This window comes from Calidris pugnax, unplaced genomic scaffold, assembly GCF_001431845.1.
Source record: "Calidris pugnax isolate Ruff unplaced genomic scaffold, ASM143184v1 scaffold28, whole genome shotgun sequence".
Classification (NCBI taxonomy): domain Eukaryota; kingdom Metazoa; phylum Chordata; class Aves; order Charadriiformes; family Scolopacidae; genus Calidris; species Calidris pugnax.
The window spans coordinates 19,847,788-19,869,898 of NW_015090842.1; the positions used below are offsets into that span (position 1 = coordinate 19,847,788).

Consider the following 22,111-nt stretch of genomic DNA (forward strand, 5'->3'; position numbering starts at 1 on the left):
AAAAGATCAATAGGTCTGTAAGGTCAGGGAGTGGGGCAGTGGAAAAAAGACAAGAACAACTTGTATTGAAGAAGAGTAATGGAAAAGAGGGAGAAGATAATTAGCTACTTATCATCACAGCTTGTAAGGGTCACAGCACTAATGCGGCTAATCCATATAAACAACATAACTTGCATCTAACAAAGGGAGAAAAAGCCATGCTCCTGAAACCTGGGAGTAAGGAGAAATGCGCTTTGTGGATTCATTATGAATGGTACTTGTGAATATGGGCATGTCATGGTCATGTTGAAGGCAAATCTTGAGTTTTTGATGACTTAAGGAAGCTGTTTAAAGCCCCTTAAAGGGTTGGGATGGAAGTAGAAAGTCAAGTAAATCCTTAAAATGGTTTCCTAGCTAAAAGTATTCCATACATAGGTCACTATAAGTAAAGAAAAGAAAATATGTCATGATGTTTTCTCATCAGATTGCACCAAGAATAAAACGTTAAATATTGTCATGAAAGACCTTTGCTAGTTATAGCTAATATTTACCAAGCCAAAGAGAAAACAATTAACTTCTGGCAGGAAAAAAACCTTTTCTTTTTCTCCAAGGGTCCTTTTTTTAACATTCTTTCCCTTGCTTTGCAGCTTTACTAGAAGACTACCTTCTGTAGACTTTTTCATGCTAGAAAACCGAATCTGCAACTCCTGGATAACTGAGTGGGTACCTTGCTCATTTCATAGCTAACCTTTAGGAGGTGGGCACAGTAGCAGTAATGCTCCTGACATCTGTTGTGTGCCATTTGTTCTGTGAAGGTGCTGACCTCCTCCCAGAAAGTATTGTCGTTGTGCAGTGTAATAGGTATACGATTTAGGGAACAGTCCTAAGCTTACTGAAATTTAGAGGTATTTTGGCCATGTGCTACTTTGCATGCAGGCTGAGTCCTGCAGCGTCCCATTTTGTCAAGCAATTAAGCCTTCTTGAGCTGTCTTCAAGCTTCTTGCCTTTCCCCATTGAACTGTTGTCAGGAAAAAACCAAACATAGTGTCTGTTTCTCACTGGCAGATTTAATAAAATAGAATGCTGACAGGATACAGAACAAGCATGTAATTTCAGAACTGCTGTTATTCTTCCCCAGCAGAGACAAGTACAGCTCGATATCCTGCAACATCCCTCAAGTAAAGCTGTCAATTTGTTAATTATATCTCAACCTTATATCAGAAGTTCTAATAGAAATTTATGTAGCTTTGTTAACTATTCTCTCACTTTAAGGGAAAAAAAGAGTTTGATGTCAGAGTTGCTAGATTGATGTCAAAGTCACCTGTTTCTGTTCAGAGACTTGCTTACTTGGTCATCTGCCTGCTGTTAGACTTAACTGAGCACGGCAAAGGTTTTTTAAATTCTGTAGATGTACTTGCACAATTTATAGCATCATTTTCTTCCATTCATGTCTTTGCTCTATTATGATGGGCAAAACACTTAGGAGCCCCGTTTGAACCATCTGTTAAACAGGCTTAATGTTAAAGTATAGAACTGACTGGGTGCTCAAGCCGGCACATAATCATTGGAATGGGCATAGCAGCACGTTCAGGCTAAGAAGTAAGAAGTGCAGTATAGAGGGGTTAGAGACTCTTGAGAGTCTCTCTTTTAATTACACGGAAACCAAACCCACAAAATGCAGAGCTGAAAATTAAACCAGCTCAGGTTAGTTAGTGCCTTAACCATTAAATCAGTTTTCTGGAGTCAGAACCAAACACTGTAGGAGCTGAATATGAAGCAATTTCCACTCAGAATTTTATTTGAGTAGGGACTTGGTAATTATTATAAAATGACTGGAAATGTTTAGGGGAATAGGTCCATAAAAAGCATAACTTTGGATTTACTGCTTACTTATTAATAAAATGTAATTACTGTCTTGCTATAATGAAATATATTAAAATATTACTTAAAATATATCTCATTAACCTCTCAGCAATCTTAGATTATTTTTTTTGGCAAAGAAATTAACATTTGTTGAGAGCAAATATAATTTTCAAGTTAGAAAGAGCTTATAGAGAGTTAAAGCTGTGCAGATCATTTTTCATCCATTTTTCTTTTTTACCACAGTAATTAGGCTCGATGCCAGGCAGCACAATGGAAAAGAAATTTTCCTTAATAGAATATTTTTTTACAGGCACTGCTGGACATATACAGACATCTTCTGTATTTTTCTTCCTTGTGAAGCTCTCTTCACAGTCATATCTTCTGTGGTAAAAACTTTTGGTCATTAATTAATGTTTTTCTAGGGTATTTACTTGCTGTTTGAGGTTTGAGCCATTTCAGTTAGAAAGGCAATTGTTCATGCTGGCCATAATGGTTTGGGGTTTTTTTTGTCTTCAAGATACCTTGAGGGTATTTGATATGAAGCAATGTTGACTAAGGTGATGCACAAAGAATGTTTTGGAAGTTACATCCATCTGTCCTGCATGCTTAGTAGGAACTTAGTAAAGTGGGGAGTAGAAAACGGGAAAGAAATGTTTTCAATCCCTTACATCACGAAAAAAGTGCTTCTTCTGCCCAGATCCTCACCTCTATAGCTCCTTCTGATTCCTAGCAAGATTTTACACAGAGAAAAAAAAAGTGCTTTACTGCAGTAGTTCCTTAAGTTTGTATTTGGCGATGCTTTTTGTATCTTTGTAGGACTGGCTGTGTTTGCAAGAATATTTTCCTTAGCTGAAATCTTAAAAGCTGTTTGCAGACAACCAAGCTGTAGAGTAGGGTTGTTTTGTATTCTCTCTGGTTTAAAAGGCTGCAGCACCACTTCATTCCTGTTACTTGCCTGTGGTACGTGAGATATCTAAACCCTTCAGTTTGATTTTATGGTGTTTCTGATTTGATTGAAATTTTGTCTACATGTTGTGTGGATCTGGTAGTGTCTATTTTTCATTCTGCTGCTGCAGTTCAACTATTAGAGTATGAATAGGCAAGGTTGGAGTTGACTTTAAAAAATCACTGACTCTCTCAGCATTAGCAATTCCCCATGAATTGTATTTATTTTCATTTAAATACTTTTTAAGGCCTAACTTAAAGCTTTTGGATATAAAGTTTGAGTTGCTTGGAACTAAGATGGCATTAAACAGATAATTTAACCAGCTTGCTTTCCATGGGTTTGAAATGCATGACCTTGAAAAGATTTTGTACTGTGCTGTACGCTTTCATCAACACTAGCAAGCTACATAGCAAGAGGCAACTTCTCCTCCAAAGTGTACTGTGGAGTCAAAAGACCTCTTTTCAAGTGCTGTAATATTTTTTTTTGGCTATAGTTCAGTGAGTTACTTAGAAAAAATATACCTCTTTTATTACCAAGGCAGCTGTCTTTTTTTTTAGGTTTATTGTATCTGTTAATTTAGACTCCAGTCCCAGTTTGTGTTAATGTAGCCTTTTCAGGAGGATAAAATACTGATTTAAGATTTTACAGGCTTGTTTTGGACTAAGCAATTGTGTAGCTGCCTTCAGATGTTAATTGCATCCGTAGAAACTGTGAGAGTGCTAGTTACCTAGAAAGCTCCTTCTTTACTTCCCATTTCTACAAGTAAAATGCAAAAATTTTGCACAATTACTGACATCTTCCAGAAAATCTGTGCTTCTTGTTGTTTGTGGGATGAGTTGAGTGGTTTTGGCCATTTAAAATAAGCTATAAAGCCCTTTAAATCTTTTAGGCATAGCACAGTAATAACTAGATGCGGTAGACTTGATTTCTGTACAGTCTGTCTGAATCAACTTGTATAATTGGAGTCTGAACAATGTAAGGAGTGCATATATATAATGTTATGCAATAATATAAGAAGTTATAGTGATAGTAATAATAATAATAATATTATGTGACCTTGGTTTTGCTGAACTAAAGGGAATTAACTTGAGGAACATAGGGGGACCCTTTCCCATGCCTCTTAATTGTATATTCAGTTGCTACCTTAACTAATACACTTTCACTGCTGTAGTGTGGGAGGGGCATGACCTCATAAATGATCCACAAAATTCCAGTAACAACAGGTAATGGTAGGAACAGGAATGCCTCCATTGCAGAGATGGTGCTGTCTCTGCCTAACGCTTGTGAGTCAGTTTCAACCCTTTTACAAGTTGCATCAGTAAATGCTTCTGGGATAGGATGGAATCTATAATTCCAGACTATTTTCAGTTGGTTCCTTTCTAGTTACATGCCAATTTCAGCTGGTAGGCTTAGCCTTGGGAGAGTGCAGTTAAGTAGAGTTTTTTCACAATTATCTAATTCCACAGTTTGTATTCTAGACATGGTTTTCTTTGCATGAGTTTTTGATATATAAGAATTCAAAGGGACTGAGTGGGAAAATTTAGGACATTTTTGTACACCAAGGGAAGTGACTTTAGTAGTATTGTTTGTAATAGGAGTAAAAACGATCTAGAGTCCAAAATGAATTGCATATAGAAAAACTACATTGGAAGTTGCAAGTAAAGAAGATATTTAAGGTTTTGTTCATGGAAAATATGGCACCTCTTCCACTACTTAGCTTCATGTGTATAATACACAGTCTTACTTGAAGCTCTCTGTTCGGGTGGAACGATTTCTCCTAAAGTATACAAAGCTTAATATTACTGTCTGGCACACATCCTGCTGAAGGACCTGGGCAGTGTCAGAAGTTTGGTTTCTCAGGCTCAAATGTCTTCTGTTTCTTGCTTTGTTTGTATGAGGGATCATACAGCACATGCTACACAGGCATTTTTGTGTATGCTATAAACCTGCGGACATCATTCTTTATTGTAGTGTTTCTGCACCTTCTTTAATCTAAAGTGATCTTACTGATTATAGAAAAGTAAAAACAAAAAGCCATGAGTCATGTTACTTTATTGAAAGAAAAATCCATATGTGCTGTTTTGTAACCTAATCACAAGGCTTTTCTTTACTAAAACATGGGATGAATGCTTGAATATTTTTTATGTCTTCATTCCTCCCTCCCATTTTATCATGTCTATGAATGTGCATTGAACGGAAGGTGTTATTTTTTTATTCAAGTTTTGTGACCCTGTCATGGATTGCATTCTGTTCTCATAGGTTGCAGGTGGCAAATGAGTCACAACAGGGGAAAGCTTCTCATGGACCTCAAATATCTAACTTGTATTTGTCTGGCTGGCAATTGGTTAGAAGCCAGCGTGGTAGTAAACCTGAGCAGAAACTGCGTAATTTTCTTCAACAGTTTCTTCTAAGGAGTGGGCAAAGAACTGAGCACTGAAGAGATTTAGCAATAATAGCAGCAGCTGTTCTTCTTGCCTCCATTAACACTGATGTAAGTTGTTTCCTGCTGCCTTCAAAGGGAAAAAGGTTGTGGCTAATAACTTCTGGTAATAACTTTTTAGCTTCTAGCGACAGGATGCATGTAGAAGTTTAGTCTAAAAATTAATCAGAAATTGATTTTACTGGAGAGTGCTCAGCCCCTGTCCTGCAGCTGATGCTCTACTTGGCTGTTTCTTGTCTTCTTTGCGTCTGGTTTTAAAACGCTTCAGGGAAGGCTGAGAGGTTGGTGGTTTTCCAGCCAGTAGGCTGACATAGCAGTTGCCCTGAAGCAATTCCTTGGCCCATAGTTCAGGGTTACTGGATTCTCTTATTTTGCTGTGTTCAGGTAGAGGTTTGTTGTTCAGACTTACTAAAAGCAGGAAGGACTTTACCTTCAGTTTCTAGTGAAGGTGTTTTCATTATGTAACTTCTTTTATCTATGTGAAATAGAATTACTTCTTAGAATTGGCAGTCACCTAAAAATATATATACAAAGGAACTTTGTTATTTTAAATATAAAAATAGTGAAATGCAGTTGGATTATTTCAGACACATATGAACCAATTTAAAATACAAAACTACTAAATGCTTTCCCTTAAATCTATTGATATTTATTGACTGATAGCTATGTATGAATTCTTACATTTTTAAGAAGAAAAAATTCTTTCATGCTTTCAGTTATGAAAAAGATGTTTAATAATCTTCATTTGTTTGACTTGAAGTTGGCTCTTTTTATCAGAGATTTGCTGTCTTATTTTTGAAAAGCCCATTGTTTGCCTCTGAAAGGTTCTTAATAGAGCTTTAACAGGAGACTAAATCTGAACAGCCAGAAATATTTGAATGTAAATTTTGCTCATTTTCACTCTGGGTTGCTTAAATTTTAATCTTGTGAACTGCAGCAAGAAACTTGAAGATCTATCCCTTCTGCCTCTTCTGCAACTTTAGCTCTTGTATTTCTTCCCTACCAGCAAAGCCCTGTATCTGCTATTTTCTCTATCAGCATCTTTATTATTTGTGTACTATACACATCAAAATTTACTTCTGCATCTGTTTTAGGAAATCTAATTTCTTTTAAACTGTAAGGGGAAAAAGTTATATACTTAGATGTTTTACACACAGACTGTTCTAAAATGTTTTAATATTAGATTGTTATGATTCTTCTATTAACTTTTATTTGATGAAAATGATGTTTACTTATTCCTCAGTAATTTTTTGTTATATAAATATAACTGCTGGTTAAGAAACAATAATCTTATGCAGAAACAAGAGAGGACTAAAGAAAGCTTTAAACATCAAGCACTAACCTTACATCTTGTTTAGACATGTTTGGGGTTTTTTTTCCCTCTGTTTCTTGGTCTTTTTGTGTAACAGTGCATGAAGAACCTGGCTAAGGAAAGAGGCTGAGTTAACTGCGTATTTTTTCCTGAAGAAATTGTACTTTTGTTTTATTCATAAATTTGAAAAAAATGGAAAAGCACTTTTCTTGATGGCCCTAGCTAATAGTTTTAAGGAAGAGGAACAAATGTCCAAGTTCTATGCATGCTTCCTAGCTTGGAGATCAGAAATATTGGCATCATTTCATTGTGAGCTGTTCTGAAACTAATCAGCTCAGCCCACAGAAGGCTTTCTGAATCAACCTGGATCATGTGGATCCGGCTTAGATTTTTCTGCACTGTGCTCCTGGCACTGAGGTTTGCCTCTACTGTGCTAGCTGAAAGAGCGTTTCTATTGTGTGGGCTAAATACACTTATATTTATCCTTGTTCTCATTAATGACAGGAATTGAGACTTGATACAACCCTGAATAACCTGGTCTGACCTCACTGCTGACCCTACATTGAGCCAGAGGTTGGACTACAGGTCTCCCGAGGTCCTATAACCATATGAGTATGGAGAGGCCACTAAGGCCTTTAATATTCTAATGTATGGTGAAACCTGTTTGGGGGACAATTCCTTCATTAATCTGCAAATACGCTAAGCTTTTTTAACTGAATAATTCTTAGGTGAGTTATGCAAAGTTAAAAGGTTGCTTAATTCAGGCAGGTACAGTGTCTTCTGAACAGAGTTGGTGCTGAACAATCCTGATGCTCAACCTAAACAAAGGTAATTGATTGTGAATAACCAGACGCTGAGAACAGCCGGTAGTAACATGGCTCATTAGTATGCTACAGTTGTTGTTTTATGGTAGTTGTTTGACACGTACAGGAAAACCTGAGTTCCCATACATTAAAACGATGATGCGATAACTGTTTACTACTAGTCCAAGTGGTTGGCAGCTGTAATAACACCAACTAATAAGAAGACTAGTGGTGCATACATCGTTGAATAAACGGAATATATTACTGCTCAGTAAGGAAATTTAATGTCCAGGGAACTTACATGCAGTAAAGCAAACTGTATAATTACAGTTGTAACAATGTCATTAGTATCCCTGCAGTATAAAAATGGAATTGTATTGCTAATTTTATATGTGAAGTTTGAATCTAAGCTAGGTCTGTTTGTCCAAATATTTGACTCTTCACGAGATAATGATGACTTGATAGCTGTGTCTTCCCAGCCTTTGCACGGCTGAGAAAAGCAGCAATTACCATTTCACCTTGAATCCAGGTCCTCGCCTTGGCCCCTTGTGTTGGAAGTCAAATCATTAGAGAGGGAGTGGGGAAAGTGCAGACTGAATGACTTTGAGCCCAATATCAACACACCATGCTGAGCTGGGAGCCCCGTTTGGTTATCACTTGCCTACCATATCGAGGCAAGTGCCACAGGATAAGCAGTGTTAGGGGCTTTGTGTTGCTTCTTCATTCCAGGCAAATAATCTTTTTTTTTTGTTTTTGTGGGTTTTTTTTCCCCAAGAGGCTGAAACCTCTGTGTAAATTAAAAATCTGATTATGCAAACTCTGAATCATCATCAGTTTCTACTGAAGAATATTGTAGACAAAGGAAATAGACCTTCCTGATGATTTTTTTCTCTATAACCCGTGATTCTCAAAATATGGATTAATTGAAAACAAAATCATTTGCCAAATAGGATTGTATTTCATTAATCTCCCACCTTAGGAAAAACAATTTTGAACCAAAATTAATGTAACTTTACATTTTTGTATTTTCAATGTGAAATATTTAGGGGTTTCATTAAAAATATTTTTTTTTCAGTTACTTTCTGGAGAAGAAAACTCCTAAAATCAAAATGCAATTGTTTCAAATTAAGCTAATGACTTTGAACTAAAATAAAGATGGAGGGGACAGATACTAAGTTGAAAATTTTCCACTTTTGAGGCAATATTTCAGTATTTTAGACCTTTTACTGTTCTAAGAAAATAATTTCACACAGAGCTTTCCACAGGAGTTCACAGAAGACATAATCTTCCATATTTTATACTTAAAACCTAACCCCAAATGTATTTTCAGATGACTGCATAGTCATGATAAAGGTGTGATCAATGTCTACTGCAATATTGAGCCATGCCAAAATCTTGGTTCTGGGCACTTTATTAATAGTTAGATTTTTTAGAGACTAGTAATTTTCACCAGTGTTAAAAAAAAAAGAAAAAAGAAAAAAGAAAAAAGAAAAAAGAAAAAAGAAAAAAGAAAAAAGAAAAAAGAAAAAAGAAAAGAAAGCAGTATCTGCTCCAAAAAAGTCTGTCTTGTCTGTCTTCAGGCTGGCAAGAACAAGGCAGTATCACAAGGCAGTAGGATACAGAGGGGAAAAATGTCGTGTCAAAATCTCAGGGGCCTGGGAGGAAGAGCCACAGACAGAATCAGAATCTAAACATTAGTCTGGGGATGTAAGCGAGCAGTTCTGAGTAATTGCAAGACCTGAAGCGGGGAAGGGGGAACAGATCTGCTCTTTCCCACAGGCTTTACACTGCATGTTTTAGCTCTCCTGTCACTTACATGAAGAATTCTCTCGTCTTTCTTGCATCACTTTGTGCTTTTTTAGTGCAGACTGTCTTGAATCCTACAGCGTGCTGAGTGTTTTGGGGGGAAGGATACTTGTGTTTGCTTTCTTTGGGAAAGGCTGTCTTTCTACAAAATTCTAATTACTTTTTTGCATTTAATTTATCTTGCAGTTCATTTCATTCTTTATCAGGTACTTTTTTTTTTTTCTCCTTCTATCTCTTTTCCATAATTTCTAGCTGCTACTGGGCCAGAGTAATTCTTGGTAACTTTTATAAGGATGTATGAAAGACAAGGTGTGTCCCAAAGACTTGACAATTTGAATGGAGGCTTACCAAGGGAAAGAGATCAGAACGGTGGTCCAAATAGCAAACCTTGAGGCCAAAAATGGATCCTACATCAGTGTGGAGGCCCAGCAGCTGGACCCAGCCAGGCACAAGGAAAAGAAAGAATTGGACTTGAGGCACCCATCTAGTGCTTAGGGGTTGCTTAGAGGCTGTTTGCCCAGAGAGAAGAGGTTGCATAGTCAGGATCACTTCTTTGGACACATCTGATCCCTTCTGAAATAAAACCTGGAAAGGAAATCTATCTGTCACAATAAAAAAGGCTTTGATAATGCTTTTAGGACTACAGTAACATACTGCTGTGACTGTTCGCTTTACAGATGTGAAAGGAAGAGAAATTTGAAGCCCGTTTCCTGAACACAGATAGAAAGATGAAAACTATTTCTAGGTATTTTTGTAAACAACAGAATCGACTTCGCTTGTTTATTTCTTTTGTATTGTTTTGGGAGATTACTACTAGGTTGCTTTATTTTTCTGTTGTTGTTTATTTCTTTTGTATTGTTTAGGGATATTACTACTAGGTTGCTTTATTTTTCTGTTGACGTTTTCCAGAGATCTTCCCAATAAGCTCACAATCTTTAAGGATCTTTTGTGTTTAGAAAGCATAATGTTTGTGTGTAAGGGCTTTTTTATAAAATCTCACAAGAATTCACAGCTGTTGTGGGCTCAAGTTAAAATAATCGGCTCAGCCATACTTACAGTAAAATTGTACTTGCAGGTGTTCCGTGTACAAAGCCAAATGTAATTGCTAGAGATGTCAGCAGGAAGTCGGATTCACTTCTATGTGAACCCAGTCCACAAAGGGCTGCAGTGATTAGCAGCGTGACTTCTGTATGTCCAACTGTTCCCCTGCAGAAAGTCTTAGAATGATTCTAGAACCTGTCATCAAAAATTTGTCCTATTATTGCAAAGGTTGAACTTGTCCCATGTAAACTAGTACTTAAATCACAGTCAGTAGTCCCAAGCTTCTTATTTTCTTTAAAGTCAGATGTGACCAAAATATTAGCAACCAGCATGGCTTTTTACTTTGCTTAACCGCAGGGTACACATCTCAGGTTTTTAACTGCTGCTAATCTGTTGTTGAATCCCACTGAGGAGAAAAGGTTGCTGCATAATGATTTCCAAATAGGTCTTTAAAATTAGAAAGCAATATATTTATTGGGAAATACACAAGGTTCTTCTTGTCTGGTATTAAAGTTGAAAGTTTTGAATTAGAAGTAGTTTATGGAGCATTAGGTTGTCTATACTGCAGTACTCTTCAAACTCAGAAATTATTTTTTTTGGGGACCAACAGCATAATCGTGCTTTTGTGAGGAAACACCAGACTACTAGAATTGAGAATCTCATTGGGTTTTGTTTTTGTTTTTCAAATCTTTTCAAGAATTTGATAATGGAATGTGTTCTGGAATGGTTACACATAGAAGTAGCTGTGGAATCTTTATAAAAGTAGGCTGCGTGGAGGGCTTTTGCTTTGTTTTCAAGAAAACTGTTTATAGCTCTTGAGTTTACAAAGATTGGTGCATGTAAATTGACCTGCTGAAGCAGAGCTGGGTGTTTATAAGCTAAAACATACCTGTATTAGTAGCATTGCAGAAACTTTTTCTTCCTCAAAGCCTTAATTTGGCTATTCAAATATTTATGTATTCATAATCATTTATATATGATTTTTCTCTCACTAATCCCTGGCTAGAGATTATTCTTACCTTTGGTATGCTGGCATTAGTTGTTGAAAACAGAAATGTATGTATGCAGGACCTGATGTGAATCTTCACCTGTGTGATTCCTGTTGATGTTCACGGAATCAGGGAATTGTCAGAGTTGGAAGGGACCTCTAGGGACCATCCAGTCCAACTCCCCTGCCAAAGCAGGGCTGCCCAGAGCACATCACTCAGGAGCATCCAGGTGGGTCCTGAAGATCTCCAGAGAAGGGGACTCCACACCCTCCCTGGGCAGCCTCTTCCAGGGCTCTGCCACCCTCACCCCAAAGAAGTTCTTCCCCATATTTGAGTGGAACTTCCCATGGTCCAGCTTGCGCCCGTTGCCCCTCGTCCTGTCACTGGGAACCACTGAAAAGAGTCCGGCTCCATCCTCCTTCAACCCACCCTTTAGAGACTTGGAAGCATTAATAAGGTCTCCCCTCAGCCTTCTGTTCTCCAGGCTAAAGAGTCCCAGCTCTCTCAGCCTTTCCTCATCAGGGAGATGATCCAATCCCTCCATCATCTTTGTTGCCCTACGCAACGTTAGGTTCCACTCTGCCCAGCTCTCCAGCCTGTCCACATCACGCTGGATGGCGGCACAGCCCTCCGGGGTGTCAGACACCCCTCCCAGTTTGGTATCATCAGCAAACTTGCTGAGGATACACTCTGTCCCTTATGTTAATAGAACAATGTGGCAAACTTTGTTAGGAGCCAGATCTTCAGTGCAGGGAAGTTGAGATATGTGGTCCCTCGTAGGTCTCAGAAGGTTCTGTCTTCTCATGCAGTCAGCATCTGGAGTTGCTTGTCCTCTCTCTGTCAGTACAGCAGGAACTCGTTGCAGTCAAGATTTCTCTGCAAAACTACAATAATTATCTGCAGCGTCAGTAAGACAATGCAGTGTGCTAAACACTGCTGCTGAGAGAAAAGGGGTCTGAGCACATTGCTGGAGATATCTGTAGCTGGTTACTGAATGCTGGAAAGAAAAACGGCTACGTTTTTGAAACTGGAAACAAACCTTAGGTATTAACACTGTTAATGAATTTTTGGAAGCCTTTGGGAATTTAATGTGTTCCACTGATACCTGCCAATTTAAGATGTATCTGCACAGTTAACTTTTTTCTGTGTTCATATAGAAAATGTTGAATCAGTGTATCTGAAAACTAATAAGGAGAAGAGTATGTCTGTCTTTTTGGCTGGCTGCTTCAGAACAAAGTAGCTCAGAGGCACAATGAAAAGCAGTCATCATTTTGTTTTATCACTTTGTGCCATATGTTCATTTACACAAGTCAAATGGTGACTGTATAAGATGACCCGGTCTTCTCTAGAGGTTGATGTGGAACTGTGCAAAGGCTTTCTGACAAGTGTTTGTGATAACTCAGTTGTGCATTCCATTTTGCTTATGCCACTTTTTTTACAAGCAGTTTCTAAAGTAATTCAAGCATATTTTGTTTCAGAAATATTAATTGTAAAGCCCTGATTGCTATGGACTGTGCACGAGGTACTCATCTAGGATTTGTGGAACTTGATGGTAGAACAAAACCATACCGCTAAATGTCAAGAATGATGCGTAAAGTAGAAAGCAAACCCTTTGATTATCTGATTATTGAAAACTGCTTTAGAGACTGTACTTTGCCACATAGCTTTTTCATGCTTTGCTTGGCAAAGGTGAATACCTACAACTCTGAAAATGCCATCATTTGTTGCATAGTTCTTTTCCAGCAGGAATCTGCTGTGTTTCTCTTGCAGCTTTCTTCTTCCACAGGCATTGCTAAATTTATGAAGGAAGAGTAAACATGTCTCACATGAATGGCAGAAAGGCAAGCATATTGGTGGTAAAAATGTATTTTTTTGTTTGTTTTGTTTTGTTTTATTTTGTGGGTTGTGTGTTTTAAGAATACGATAACTGGAAAATATTTAAGTATGGAATGTCTCAGTCATGGCAGAAAACAAATGGCAGGGTTGGGTGAGTGATGCAGCTGAAAGTACAAAACAAATGTAATGCAATTTATTTGCCTTTTGTGACTTGCACTCACCAGGAAAATCTAAGGTGTCTGTTACGTATGACAAATGTGCTGGTGAGTCCAGGCTTGGAAACAACTTCTGATTACTGTTGGGAATACTATACTCAATTTGATGGAAAAGGTTTGCCAAGAGCATAATGAGAATTGCTGTGTCACTTAATAGATGCTTAAAAGATGCAGTGGGATAGGATGAGATGTGGGGGAACTCTATTAGGGAAGTGGTTACTTTAAGCCCCAGTGATGCTGGACTGCTAATACCATCTGTCACTTTATCTTCTGATGGTCTTACTTGCAAGATTTCGGTTTAAATAGTTTTAGAAGCTGCAATGCTTGAATGTGCAGGATCCTGTAGCTGTAATAGGTTTTTACAATATGGGTGGGAAAGTTATCCATGTATCATTAGCCAGCTGACTTTAAGCATCACAAAATGTGATTATTATTTTTTTCTAGTGCAGATGGTAGTGGAACTCTCTTACGGTACATTTGATGTACATTTACCAACTGGTAGGCCTACATCAATGACCGCGTTTTCTGATTATATGCATCTCTTCTGAGGGTTGCATGATTACAAGGCATAGGATGTTTGAGCAGCTGGTGAGATGTATATGCAGGAGATATTTATTAACGTTTGTATGGAAAGTTCTGAAGTTTGGTACTGGATTTCTTTTAAACATCGTTGCTTATTCTTATTTACAGTACTCTCTGTGTGCATTGTATGTACCTGTTTTTTTTCTAATAGCATCTGATATAGTAGCATGAAGAGACAGCCTCTGGTCATGAGTGCAAATCTTAACATCAGGGCTTCAAAGAAAATATTTTGAACCCCTGAGAGATCACCTCTATTTCTTTACCTGATTCTCTGTAATACTTATTCCAAAACACAGTAAGACTTGAATATTGGTTTCAGTTTAAAGGGAAAGAGTAACATTAAGAGGAAGGAAGGCATTTTTTGAACGGAAAGTAACTGTCTGTAAGGAAGACTGGCAAATTACCAAAAGAATTGCATGCAGAGAGGTCAAAAATAATAAATAAAAAATTTAATAAAAGATATAATTAAGCAAGATAAAAGGGATGAAATACCTAATGCAAAGGACTGGTGGTTTATTTTGGCCATGTTGGAAATAGTTTCTCATGGGAAGTCCCAGTCAAATTTGGACATTGACAAATAGTGCAGTTCTTTAAGTAGAATTTGCTACGTAAAGAGAACAAATTAGATTATTATTGTAGAGGTCTACTAATCTGTAAATCAGGTTATTTACATATTCTGAGTGATTTTACATGCTGTAAGTCTTAGAATTCTCCAGTGTGAAGAATGAACAAATAAAGTCAATATTTGTTCATGAATGAAAAGCATTCTCTCTGTTCTCAAAGTGGTTAATGGAGTGACCGAAACTGATGCAGCCTATGAACTTTTGCAACAAATATTCTTGTTTGGAGCAGAAATGCGAGTGTGCCAGCTGCAGGAGAAAGTGGGACCTCTTTCTTGCTGGGACTGTTTATTAATGAATAATGACAGACATACACAAAACTGACATCGTGCCTGTTGCTCTGCTGCTACAATATTTCAGTGGCAGAAATGCCATCTCCTTAAGGTATTTGGGAATAATTTTGGAACCATGTATTTAACTTGCTATCTCAGTATCCCACTCTTTTTACTGTGGTGCTTTGTTACCCACTTAGAAGGATGGATTTCCTGGTAATTTTGTTTCAGTCAAAGAAGTAAGCTTGGAAAAGAGCAGCCCTTTCCAGCTTGTTGCAGCTGACCTTTCAGAAGTTGAGGCCCCAATTTCCTGATTCAGATGGTTGAGGAAATCTTTCTAATAGAGTAAATCTCTACAGATGCAAACAGTTCATTAATAATTCAAATTGCCTGAATTAAGACAGTCATTCCATTCTTTATTCAGTGTTTGAATTAGTGTAATCTTATTTCCTTTATTTCCTGTACTGTCTTTACCAAATCTTATTTTGATATAGCATATGATTGGGCAAAGCCATGAAATAACATGTTGTAAGGGTTTCTATTGAATGACTTTGGTCATAATAATTTAGACATTGAAGACTAGCATGTATGTGAAAAGAAATCTTTACATATAAAATGCAGAAATGCTTACAAATGGCTTGTGGTACTTGCAGTCAGGTATTTGCAGTCAAATCTCAGTGTGATAATCAGTCTGGTCTAAGAGTAATTTGGGTAAGAAAACTCCATAGATAACTAGGTCTTCTATTCATTATTTTCTGTATATCTAGTTTTACATAATTTGTGTGCCTCTTAAGTATTAACTGTTCTAGCATTCAGTTTTAAAACTGTACATGGTGTTTCATCTTAAAAATGAGGTAAAGTTGTTATAGTTGTTTTTTTCTTAGCTGTAGAAAGAAATGGTTTTGTAGGAGAAAGATAAGAACATGCTGCTCAGGTCACCACAAAGATATAGGCGGGTAACTCCCATGTGACACATACATCTAGATTTCCTAATGATTTATTAAAAACCACCCAAAAACCCACAAACCAAAAAGCAATGTAGGTAAGAGAACCGGTGATGAACAGGAATCTTTGTTCTGAATTTTAAAAGGATGTGGTTATATAATACAAGCTTTATTAGTTGACTGGTCCCAGCTTTCCTAGATAACAAGAAGCCATGGTTTTAGCCTTTAGTCAGAGTTTTCGCGTGGAAAAGAAACTGATGAACGTCTCTGAGCAGGGTTTGAGCTTTTTTCTGTTTGTTTCTGGAGGCTCATAGGTCATCTTGTGTTGCAATGTGGACACCGTACTTGGCCTCCTGTCATTCAAATGTTTCGTAGACTGTTCCAAAGTCAATTTGAAGAAATTATCTTATTTACCATTCTTGTTCACTTGCCACTGTATCCTCTATATTAAGTCCGAAATACATTGATTTTTAAATGTAGCACACTATTCTACATGTGGAACTACAGTAGCTATGGAAGCAAGTGAACACTATTGCCTACTATTCTAACTTTTATTAAAAAGAAATAGATACTAGAAAAAGGCATAAATTTGCACCCAGTATTGCTTCAAGTTCTAAATTTGCTATTTGCAAATGAACAACTCTATCACTGCTAGATTATTTTTTTTTAAGTTAATCTTGCACTTCCCAAAGGTGTTCTCTCTCCCACACAAACTGAAATGGCCCCGTCTGGTAAAGAATCGCTAAAAATGCTAAATTACAAAAACGACTAGATGATCATATTTATTTCTGTAATAATATTTAAAGAAGGTGTTTCTCACCAATGGGAACAATATGGAATGGAGTGGTATCACTTTAACTTTATGGGAGAGTAATTATAATTTTTTTTTCCCCTCTCAACATCTGTATAAGAAATTAGATGTTTAGAAGGAAAATTCATTCCAAAGCTACTGTACTGACTTCAGTGCCAGTGAGTCAGAAACACTGGTTAACCCCCACTGAAGGAGCCTGGACTTTTACACTACGAGAGACAGCAGAACCCTGCAGAGTGAGGCTTTGTGAAGCTGAACTGAGCCCAAGTGGAGGTGAAGGACCCTATTGTTCAATCAAGAAGAAAATCTCTTAAATACTTACTTGGGTTCCTGATTGGCTTTTGGCCATACCGGCTTAATCAGTATGCTGCCAGTAACCTTTGCTAGTGAGAACCAGAAAAATGGGGATTGGAGGTACTAATCAGAACAAGGTTGCACATTTTTTTTCCTGGTAGTAAAAGTGTAAATATACAAGGGCGCTTCAGTTCGTCACAGATAATACCCCCCTCTTTTTTAGCTTCTTTGTTTTGATAAATGATTTTTTTTATGGAGGGGGAGAATTGTTTGTTTTCAAGTAGCTATCTTTCTAATAGACACAAGTGTAATACTCTGACTGCTCTAGCCTTGGCTTACCATTGATTGCACTTTGAGTTCTACAAAATTGTGCAGTAAGGTAGCAGTATAGCATGAAACCCACAGACCACCCCCCTCTCACACTCCTGCAGTCACTATAAATGCTATTTCTGCAAACAATAGGCACACAGCACTATGCATGACAGCATTATGCCTTCTCTTTGTTAGGTTATGTGAACATGAATTTGGAAGTACTTCCACATCCACTTGTCCCCACTGATGGTGACCAAAGCACTTTGAATGCTTTTGAGGAAGGTCAGCTTTGTTGGTGGGTAGCAAGAAAGGACAGTGGTTTTAGAGATCTAATGTTCTAGAGAGTAGGGGAGGTAAAGTGCAAAACCTGAGACATGGGAGAGATCTTACAAGCAGCCAAAACACTTTTGTTAATTATATTGCTTTTCTTATTTTTTTAAAAACGGTGTAAGGAACTGGGAAAGAATGAAGTTGAAATTTGATTAATGGTCACCGAGAATGCAGTATGAAAGAAATGGATAAAATGCTTCTGAAATAGGCTTGACTTTTAAAAAAGGAAAGAGAGTCTGTTAGCACTCTCTCTTTCTTACATCATCATCTGGCAAATAAGATACACTTTGGAACAACAAAAAGTATTTGAGATACCATCTGGAAATTTCTATGCTGTCATACTGGTATCAGAATCATGTTCTGTATTTGTTTCTGCCAGAAGAGATGGCAAAATTACTACATGGTGGAAAGAGGCATCAGGTATCATGGGTACATGGAATGCCTAGAATATCATTTTATTAAGTGCATTTTCTAACTACTGAGTAAACCCTTGCATGTATAAAAGAAAAAGTTCCACAAATCTTTAGATTGACAAGATTATTTAATTCGCTCAATACTTGTCATGGGGATATATTATAGCCCCTTACCGTCTCCACAGCCTGCCCACTGCAAGCATTGTCTAATTAATTCTTCTGTCATTTGTTGCACACTACATAACTTTGACTGGGTCAAGTTGGTGAATATTGCGCAAATGGAGTGCAGAAAGGGGCAAGACTAATAGGAAATCATTGACTTGGTCATTGAGGTAATCCTTCAAATGCTGTTAGGGATAAGGTTAAACTGTATGCATTGTGATTTCCAGACCTTTCTCTGATCGTCTTCTAACATGTAGTGTTTCATTAGTTTGCAAGTTACTCTTCTGTGATAAAAATAAGGGAAACATAGTGTAAGGCACACTTTTCTTTGTTTTAAAAGTGCTAATTTTTTCCTGTATATAAAATCAAATCTGCAAATATGTTGGCTATTAAGGTAACTTATTTGAAAAACATCCTGATTTTAAAAAATAATTTTAAAATCACTATCTTTAGTGATTTTTAATTTTAAAATCATTATCACTAATCAAAACTATCTTTTGAAGATTTTTTTGAATTCTGACCACTCTTCTGCTTTTCTACTGAAATTGATCTACTAAAATTGATAATGGAGGCACCAGAGTAAAAATGAAATTTGGCCCATTCTGGCCTTAATGTGACTCGGGTCAGATTGACAAAGTTTTTGGTGGATATTCTTTCTTGACACTGTTTTGAGGAGTACAGCCATTAATAACTTTTCCCTCAATTTTTTTTTCTGTTTTTTTTAATCTGAGCCATGCTTCTGCTTCTGTCTCCTGCAGGACTGGTTGTGTTTTCTGACAAACCCTCTCTTCTCCTTTTTGCCCCAAATAAACAGTGCTATTAGTCTAAATTTACTTGATCCTGAAGCTAACAAAAAACTCAGTATGACTGCTAATAGGGGAAAAAAAGAAAGCCATAGAGCCTGCAGTTACCATGCCAACACTGTTCCCTGGGGTGTAGGCACACAGAGCCAGATCCTGTGAAATTAAGCTGTGTGTGATAGGTAGGGAGGTACCTTTCCATGTGGCTGTGCACTATTAGAAGCTTTCATGTACGTCGTATTTTAGCATTTGTATGTTTAAAGTTTACACATTAATCTGGTCTTTCCGTTGGTCCCTTCTCCCTCTGTGTGCACACTACAGTTTCCTATTTTTGTGGAGTGCAAGAGAACTTGACGTTTCAAAACATACAGTGTATAGTAAGTTCCATGAAAACTGGATTATAAAATGGATGTGATATGATGAAGAAAGAGTGGCTTCTGACTCAAATTCTGCCTGACACCTAGTGTCTCTGTAAAGTTACTGGATTTGTACTCTGCTCTCATTTACTTTGGACATAGCCCGTCTGTCTGTGGTGACAATATGGTGACAAGCAAAATGTGCCACAAGAGGACCACTAGCAAAACTAACACATAAGACAGTGGTGCAGGACAAAATTTACTGTGTGTTTTTGTGCATATATGTGGCTTTTCTACATTTGCCTAGAGCTGATCTTTAGGTATTTGTTCAATATCAAAGACAAACCTCCTTTTTCTTGAATATTCTTGATGTGTTTATCTAATGCTGCATCCTCCTTTGGAGTCACAGCTTTCTCCTCCCTACACAAGTATTCCTTCCTCAGCTTCAAGGAAAGGGCACTGCTCTGTATTCTCCCCTCTCCCACTCCACGTTTGTGCTTTCTGAGTTGGGGGAGATCCCGAGAGATTAGGGCCTATCGTTCTCAGTAAGTTTTAAGCAGGTCATAAATCTCTAAGGCCTTCACAGACCTTGGTTAGAATGGTATGTTCTACAACTGTAGAATTCTCCTATTTGAATATTTTGGTTTAGTGACTGCTCTGGAGAGCACCTTTTAATGCCTTCAGAAATTTACTCACTTCTTGAAGCAAATCCTTTCTATGAGTTAAACATCTCATTTGTTTTTTCTGCTGTTTTGTTTCTCAATCCTCCACTTGCAAATAAATGCAAAGCACTGACAGAGCTGTTTATAACATGGTGCGCTTGCCAGGTTTACTTACTTGAACTTTCTTGGAAGACCATGGATCAGTTATGTAAGTGGGAATTCTGTGGGATATTTTACTAACACTTTTTCAAGTCTCTGAGAGGTTCCTTTGTGCACTGGAAATGCCAGTTTTGAAGATTTAGGCTGAAGCATCACAAAGCTCACGTGGCTCCAAAATTTAGAGGTCTGTTTAGATTTTTCTTGAGGTATATTAAACAAAATGGTCTTTAACTCAATAGCAGCTAATAAAAAATTTCTAAATTGCAATGTTTTTACATACTGATTTTTGCTAAAGACAGAAAGCATCGCTGTGAAATTAATGGTAACTGTGCTTATATAATGTCCCACTGAGGTTTCCTTCCTTCCAGATCACAGTTACACTAAGAAATGTTCAGTGCTGCAGCAAGTGCACTTTGTCCATGTTTATTATTAAACATTCAAAATGCAGCTGCAAGATAAGATCTCAGCCAAAAAGGTAATGAAATCTACTACTGTTAGTTATGTGGAATTATAAAAGGGCTTAATGCATATTTCAATGAAGTTTAAAAAGATGATTTGCTAGTAGATGGAAACCTATCAAACCAAAATCCATGGAGATTGTGGTTTAGATCTACTGGGTGGAGTGGTGTATACTGGAGACTTACGAATTAAAGTTTAAAGATAACTAACGCATCTGACTCTTTCCTGTCAACCAATGGTTTCATCTGGGAGTGTTTTTCTGAGATGGCAGCCAGAGCTTCATGTAGTTAAGTCTTTATAGTGCATCAGGCTCAATGAAGTTGTTCTTGGTATCTGCAAGCATGGTGTTAATGAGGCTAAACTATGAAAATCTATGAAAGCAAAAAAACTAATTAGGAGCTGCTGCATAACAGCTATTATATTGACACACAGTACGGACACAGAACCAATACACAGATGATGGACTCTAATTTGATACAATATATATGTACTTTCCGTGTGATGCACATAATTGCCTGTCTTGAGTGTATGTCTGGTGGGTACAGTCTGTCTCAGACTCCCTCATTTGCACAGAAGGCTCTTTGCCTGAGACTCCACATGATGTATGAACCTTGAGTGGTTGGGGCCAGCTCCTTATTCATCTACGAAATTTGGCTGTGAAAGCATGGGAGTTGTAATTCTGACTTCACAAAGATTGTCATAGGCCCCATCTTTTCCTGTAAGAAGTACAAATTAATTAAGGTGAGGGGAAGGATATGGAGCTATAAGTTACTGAAACTTACCTTTATTGACTTTTTATTGAATTCCCTTAAGCAGATTATATTTTTTAGGTTGGAGCCTGTAGGGAATGTGTATTGATCAATTGTGCAAATGTAATGAACATTTCACTTAATGAAAACATCCATAAACGCATACCAGCTTTGCAGAATTTTTCTTGTAAGCAAAGAAACCTTTGGCTCTAATCTTATATCATCAACTTTGGATTTCTGTTGGTCTTTTAACGACTGAATTGTGTAAGGCTAAATTCTGCAGCTGGAACTCAGATGAAACTTCTGTTGCCCTCTGGAACTGACCACTTGACATTATTCTGGAATGCCTGCTGCTCCTGTATTAAAAAGAACTCTCCTAATACAGTTGTGACACAGCTTGGAGGAAGACTGTTTTTCAAAAAGCTTTTATTTGGTCATATTAGCTAATGAACAGAGCAGGCCTCAACGAGTGCAATAGCTTTGTAAAACAATATGTATAAATTTACTTTCTGTAGCAAGTAATGCAACTTTTGCAGCTGCTTTTAATGAGAAGCAGCCAGGCAGCAGCAGGACATGACAGCTAGATGAGTCGTGTGTACCTGAAAGTAATCTGAAATTTTTAGCCTTAATTAGTGGCTAATGCAAAGCTTTTAATTGTGAATCACAGGAAATCAGCTCACAGAGAATTCTGTAATCTGTACATCATGCGTTGTCAGACAGAACACCTGGAAACATGATTTAAGGGGTAACTTGATGCACTGCATCTATTTACCTTCCACTGCACAGGAAATGAGCTTGGTGTTCTGATGCAGAGTGAAGACATGCCTCTGAATTAAAACGCATCAGATTGGCTGAATGCGGAAATTAACTACCTGATTGAAAGCGTGCCTCATAAATTTTAACTCCAACTGCATTGTAAAAATAGAAGGCATATTACAACATCTAGTTAATAAACA

The 22,111-nt window shown here is 37.4% G+C and overlaps 1 protein-coding gene across 1 annotated transcript in view; it reads left to right on the forward strand.

Annotated features, from left to right (window-relative positions):
- The first annotated feature begins 622 nt into the window (after positions 1-622).
- Positions 623-22,111, forward strand: part of SMPD3 (sphingomyelin phosphodiesterase 3, neutral membrane (neutral sphingomyelinase II)) — an 85,767-nt gene continuing 64,278 nt past the window's right edge. The window contains exon 1 of the mRNA XM_014942490.1: positions 623-698. The gene's annotated coding sequence lies outside the window, so the exon portion shown is untranslated. The remainder of the gene's footprint in view (positions 699-22,111) is intronic.